Source organism: Macrobrachium nipponense, chromosome 15, assembly GCF_015104395.2.
Source record: "Macrobrachium nipponense isolate FS-2020 chromosome 15, ASM1510439v2, whole genome shotgun sequence".
NCBI lineage: Eukaryota > Metazoa > Arthropoda > Malacostraca > Decapoda > Palaemonidae > Macrobrachium > Macrobrachium nipponense.
Window position 1 is genome coordinate 60,957,349 of NC_087208.1, and position 6,824 is coordinate 60,964,172.

Sequence of the window (6,824 nt, forward strand, 5' to 3'; positions counted from 1 at the left end):
GTAAAACTCCGATTAGTCATTTCTAATCCTTATTAAGACTTCTAATATACTCTATTTTATTATATTTTCAAAAAGAGGCTTTAATTCTGTATGTTACGACTGATAATTCCCGCCTACAGGAGCTTACCAAATCCACAATTCTCACAAGCATTACCTTTGTATCAGAGCTTATTGGTCTCCACTTCAATAGGAAATCAAATATTCTACTTGTATAAAAGATTCAGATATATTTGGCAAATAAACTTGACCACATTAAAGAATGAATACGAAAGACGGCTCCAAAAGCAGCTACGATACATATAGTAGATTCACTTCATCCGTGCATCTGATGTCTAGGCCAGTCCCTTACGACGCTCCTGATGGTTGTGGAAAAGCCAACCACAGGGCATGGAAACACTCAGTCTCTCTCGAGAGTTCACATAGGCAGGATGAATCTCCTGAGGTATACGTCTTCCAAAATTATCCCTCAGGAGAGGTTGAACATACAATCTGCCTATGTGGGCTCTCTCGAGGGACAGAGTTTCCAGCCCTGTGACTGGCTTTTCAACAACCAATCAGGAGCGTCGTAAGGACGGGCCTAGATCATCATATGCACAGTTTGAAGTGAATCTACTGTAGTAGTTATTCCGGAAAGAATTAAATATACCTGACAAATAGTGCCACATAATTGACAGATTAAAGACTTACAGGGCCGGGCGGGTGGGGGGTGGGGTTAGGGTTTCCAAAGGTAAACGAGGATGACATTGATGACGACTGCAACTGCGTAACTGACAATGACCTGACCTCGGATATAAGAACAAAGCAAAGGCCACTCACCTCAGGCTTGGTTGGCACTGCTGTTTGGCACCCACAGTCCTCTTGTGAAGCGTAATTGCGTTATGCATAACGTTGAGAATGGAGACAGCGGAAATGTTCGCCAGTGTACCTGGTGAAGGGGTGAAAAAAAAAAGATAATAATTAAAATATCTCTAATAAATACTTTAATGGGAAAAGGTAACTGAAACAACTGTTCATAAAAGTAGTTGCAGAAAAATAAATAAATAAACAAAATTGGGCTCTAAAACTACAAATAAACAATTAAATTACAGGAAACAAATACATAAAATGTTTCTATCGGTGGTGGAGGGGGTTTGCCTAAAACAACAAATAAACAATTCAAATTACAGCAAACACATACACAAAATGTCTATTGGTGTCCCTAAAACAACAAATAAACAATTAAAATTACAGGAAAAAACAAATGCATAAAAATGTTTCTAGGTTGGGGGGGTGGGCGGGGTGCACTGCCTAAAACAACAAATAAACACCCCCTCAACAAATAAACAATAAGAAGTTGAACTCTCAGCAGACACCATCTTAGAATGTTCCTTATATACATCTCCAACACGAGTATACTTCGAAAAAACTCGACTCAAACATTAAATGTCACAAAGTTCAGCATCCTGCTTCTATTGTTCCATTTTGGTACCGGTGCTAAAATTCATCGCGGAAAACCCATCAAACACTGGAATAGTCCCAAAATAAAATGGTGCTAATTCATACAGAAGAGAAAATTCACTCGAGACAATTACTTTAGGTATATATGGAGGCTTCTTCAGCATTCCTGGCACCATGATTCTCTTTGAGGTCAATATTTTGTCTTTGTGGAGCAAGTGTTGTAACTTGTCTTAGAAAAAAAAAAAAAACAATCCCTCAACATTCTCTCTACATATACCAAGTATCTCGTTCAAAAAGCTACTCCAGCTGTGTGAAGATATGGCAAGCCTTATTATTTAAAACATGATTTGTATTTATCAGGAAGAGTTTGGAAAAATGATTCTCGAGAATTAATGAAGACAATTCACAGAGATCTCCAGTCTTATACCCAAACTTTTGTTGATTAAGCGCTGTGTCAGGGTAGATTTCTTTGCTCATCAATATAATAGTTCTTCTAGATTTCACCGATATGGATATTACACACTCAAGAGTCAATCGCTTTGATTCATTTGCCATCAATTCTACTTCGCGACTGTGGAATATTCTATTCCTACAATTTATATAACTTGTGACTTTCCTCCTGCAAACACTATATAAAGCGTTTGTATACTGGGATAACAAATTAAGGCCAAAGGCCAAGCGCTGAGACTAATGAGGTCCTTCAACGGTAAAGAAAAATTAAGCGTAAAGGAGGTTCAAAAGGTTTAACAGGAGGAAAACCAAAACAGTTGCAATGTGCAACAACAGTTTGTTAGAAGTGGGTGAAGAGTAAGATGGAAGAAAAAAGAATATGAACGGAGGTATAATAAAAGGAATGAAAGGGGAAGCAGCTAGGGGCCTAGGGGACGCCGCAAAGAACCTTACAGTGCCCCGCGAGAGGTGCACTGACGGCACTGTGTGATTACGGGAAGCACTTATATAAAGATAACAATTATCATGGACTCTCTTTACTTTCACTTTCACTGAGCCAATAAAATAAATATACGGTAACCATAGATAACAAATACTCTGCGCTTCGACCATTACAGAAATAACGGGCACCAGAATTTACACAAACAATTCTAAGGGGAAAATATGGCAACCAAATTACTTCAGTTATTTCACTAATGGCAATGAATGTTCGTGGGAGCGTTTCTGCATCTATTGCTTTTGCTTTTCTCATTAAAATATATCACGAATGGGAAAAGCATCAGTCGTAAAATATTGTAGTGCAACAATTATCCAGAATTCTCTTTTTCTCTCTTTTACGTATAAATATATACATATTATTTATGTTTGAGAAATTACTAACGATTTAAAAATAGCGACGAAACTATTTTGTGACGAAGCAGTGATCGTATATTTTTCATTGTTCATTAGTTACTTCAGACCTCGGGAGGTTTGAAGTTGAGAGAGAGAGAGAGAGAGAGATGCGGTCACTATAAATCACCGTTACTGATTTATATTCTGTTCTGTTCTCTTTTATTATGTAAGGTATGAGTATTTACCTGGTTTGATGAATCAGTGTGTGTGTGTGTGTGTGTAAACAAAATTCCCTCGTCTTCACATTATATACTAAATATATGTATTATATACGGAGGTTTTAAAGTTTTGAGAGAGAGAGAGAGAGAGAGAGAGAGAGAGAGAGAGAGAGAGAGAGACTGTTTGTGCGTGTGTAAAAATTCCCTCGTTTTCACATTATAATATATATATATAATATATATAATATATATATATATATATATACATATCATGTATATCATACATATAAAAATATATTATCTATTATATATATATATATATATATATATATATATATATATATATATCCGAAGAGAGCACCAAGATCTCAATTCACAGAACGACATAAACAAACGAGACTAAGAAGGCTTTGTGACATCTCCCGGACTTGTGGAATCGAAGCTATTAACGACGACATATCGGCTTCCGCACCTACCACTCCCCCGGGCTTATAAACGGGGGCGGTATGACACGTGTAGCTCAATCAAGAAGAGAGAAGCGAAGCTGGAACATCGGGATATATAAGCTATTCGTGGAAACTACTACGAACCGAATACTTAGGAAGGATCTGTAGAATGCCTCAAAATTCATTCCACAGACTTCGAAAAGACTGACAGCCCGGTGTGAAGCTCGGGACTCAGGCCATCCAACCAGATATGAACGAGGGCATTGGGATCAAACATGAGAATGTATCAGCCTTAGAATAGAATAGAATAGAATAGAATAGAATATAGACTTTAGGCCAAAGGCCAAGCGTTGGGACCTATGAGGTCGTTCAACGCTGTAAGGGGAATTGACGGTAACAAGGTTTGATAGTTGTAACAGGAGGAAAACCTCAAACAATTGTTAGAGAAGGTGGGCAGTCAGATGGAAGAAAGAGAACCTGACCAGACGTACAGTAAAATGAATGAAATAAAGTTGCAGCTAGGGGCCGAAGGGACGCTGTGCAAAGACCCTTCAGTAATGCCTATAATGCATCACGTGAGGGCGCACTGACGGCAACTCCCCCTTCGATACAGTCTTATGAAGCCTACAAAATATATAATTAAATACTTTTATGGATACCCCTCCCCCAAGCCTTGGATTGAACTAATTCAGTGAACTTTCTTTGCTTATGCTTTTTTTTTTTAAATCAAACTCCTCGTTTTTTTCTTCCGTGCCTTTCCGCCTTCTCGTTTTCTCTGGGTCTGGGCTAGAAAAGCGTAGTAGGCTGCTGTTCAATAGCCTTTGCAATTGGGTGAAATACTTCACGAACGTGCATAGGCTTCCACACAAACAATTATACATACACACACATACATACCCGCACAGACATATATATACATATATGTATGTATGATGTATGTATGTATATGCCATTAAAACGTTTCCCAAAGGTTAGACAGTAAAGAAACATGCATTATATATACATATATAACATGTATGTGTGTATCTATACATGGATGACATCGCAGTATATTTGAACAAAAAATAGTTGAAAATAGAACAGAGAGAGAGAGAGAGAGAGAGAGAGAGAGAGAGAGAGAGAGAGAGAGAGAGAGAGACTGGGGAGCACGAGAGCAGAGATAAAAAATAAACTGGGGTAGAAGACAAAGCTACAAACTAAACCAAACAAGAAAAAGTGAGTGACAACAATAAACAAGACAAACATATTACACCGGTATAGAATATTAAAAAAAATTAAAACTCATATTAAAATTCCGGGAAAGAGGGAATAAAAGAAACCAAATGGATTAATAAAGAAGGAAAATGCAACAACAAAATAAGAAGAGAAGAGTGACAACAAAATTACGAAAAAAAAAAAAAAAAAAAAAAAACCGGCGACACTAACAGCACAAAACCCCAAATATCGACAGGAGCTGGTCAACATGACAAAAGATACACAAAAAAAAAGAAGAGAAAAAGAAAGAGAGAAAAGAAAGAGAGGAGAGAAGAGTGTAAAATGATTGAAACCCAAAATGACCTATGACCTTTAACGGGAGGAGCGATGCACAACACAGCGACCAGGAAGAGAATGAAGGCGGATGGGGGACGTAGATGGGGTTGATGGGGAATTGTGGGGAGAAAAGAGGAGGGTTGATAGGGAAGGGTGGGAAGAAAGTTGGTTGCTAGGGAAATGAGGGGAAAATAAGGGAGGGGGAGTTGAATAGGGTTGAAAGGTGGGGAGAAAAGGCGGTTGATAGGGGTGGGGAGAAATGAGGGGAGTTGACAGGGAAGGATAGACAGGGTGGGGAAAAAGAGGGGGAGATTTGCTAGGGAAATGTGGGGAGAAAGGGGAGTTGATAGGGAAATGTGAGGAGAAAAAGGCGTTGATAGAGAAGGCTGGGGAGACAAGAGGGGGAGGCTGATAGGGATGGGTGAGGAGAAAAGAGGGTGGGTTGCTAGGAATGGGTGAGGAGAAAAGGATTGAGTGGGGAGAAAAAAAAGAGGGGGTTGAATCAATTCTACTCCATCGAAAATGAATTCAAAATACAGTAGATGAACCAGGGAGAGAAATACGAAACTAAAAACAAACGGTCACAAAATTAAATCTACTTATATAAACTAAAACTAAATCATTCCATATAAAACTATCTTCTATTTATCACCGAACTAATTAAAAAAATACACCTGAATAAAAAAAAAATAATGCCAAGCGCAACTCACCTATGATCGTCGTCACGTGGACATCCCTGTCTTCGCCCGACTCTTTAGACGAGTGCTGGCGCCACATCAGCATCCACTGGCCGTAGTGCCCCATGGTGCCGCGACCCGGGATCGAATCCGGGGTGCCCACGGTGCTGGAGCTGCCCTCGCCGCTGACGACGCTGCCCGTCCGACTGTTCTGTCTGCCGAGGCGAGTGGTGGCGTGGGCAGCGAACACCGGAAGCTGAATCTTGATCTTCCTGCTTTTGTTACGGGATGTGGAAGTTAGTGGATAGAATCACATTCAGGCTACGTGCACACTTTATACATACATAAATACATACACTGTATGTGTTTGTTTGTTTGTATGTATGGTGTTTATACGTTGCATGGAACCAGTGGTTATTCAGCAACGGGACCAACGGCTTTACGTGACTTCCGAACCACGTCGAGAGTGAACTTCTATCAACATAAGTACACATTTCTCACTCCTCAATGGAATGCCCGAGAATCGATCTCGCGGCCACCGTGGTGGTAGGCCAAGACCATACCGACCACGCCACTAAGGTGCTGCACTCTGTGTGTGTGTGTGTGTATCAGCTGAAGCCACAGGAAAAGCATTGAAAAGAAACGGCACAGAGTGCCAAATACTTTCGTATAATTAATATATCTTCAGGGTACAAGATATACTATTAATTCCATATTTTATATGTATGTATATCTGTATGTATGTATCAATACACTCAAATTATTAAGAAAATTAAGAAACCTGAAAACGAAGTAAATGTATCATACCCGCTTTTTTTAGTAAGATTTTTGCTAGCCTTTAAGAATTTAAAGGCCTTTACGGCAAACAAGAAGTCAAGCATTCAGGTACAAAGTATTATGCATTTATAACCAGATGTTAATAAAACAGGATTATTCGCCAAACGTTAATTTTTACTCGAAAATTTAATTGGAATCCTTAATTTCTACTCGACAAAATAACTTCATAAGAAGATACATGAGTAATACGGTGACTTCGTTATTAACTATAGCCATCTCGCCTTCAATTTATGATTCACTATGATAACGGAAATAGAGCAAAATTAGCGTCCTACTCATATCCTGATATAATTGAGTTACGAGTGTTCTAAGAAAACGGTTTTCCACTAAATTGGACTAATAAGTTTCGACAACCAAACGCAAATATCTTTGCAAACAAATAACATTTAATATACATA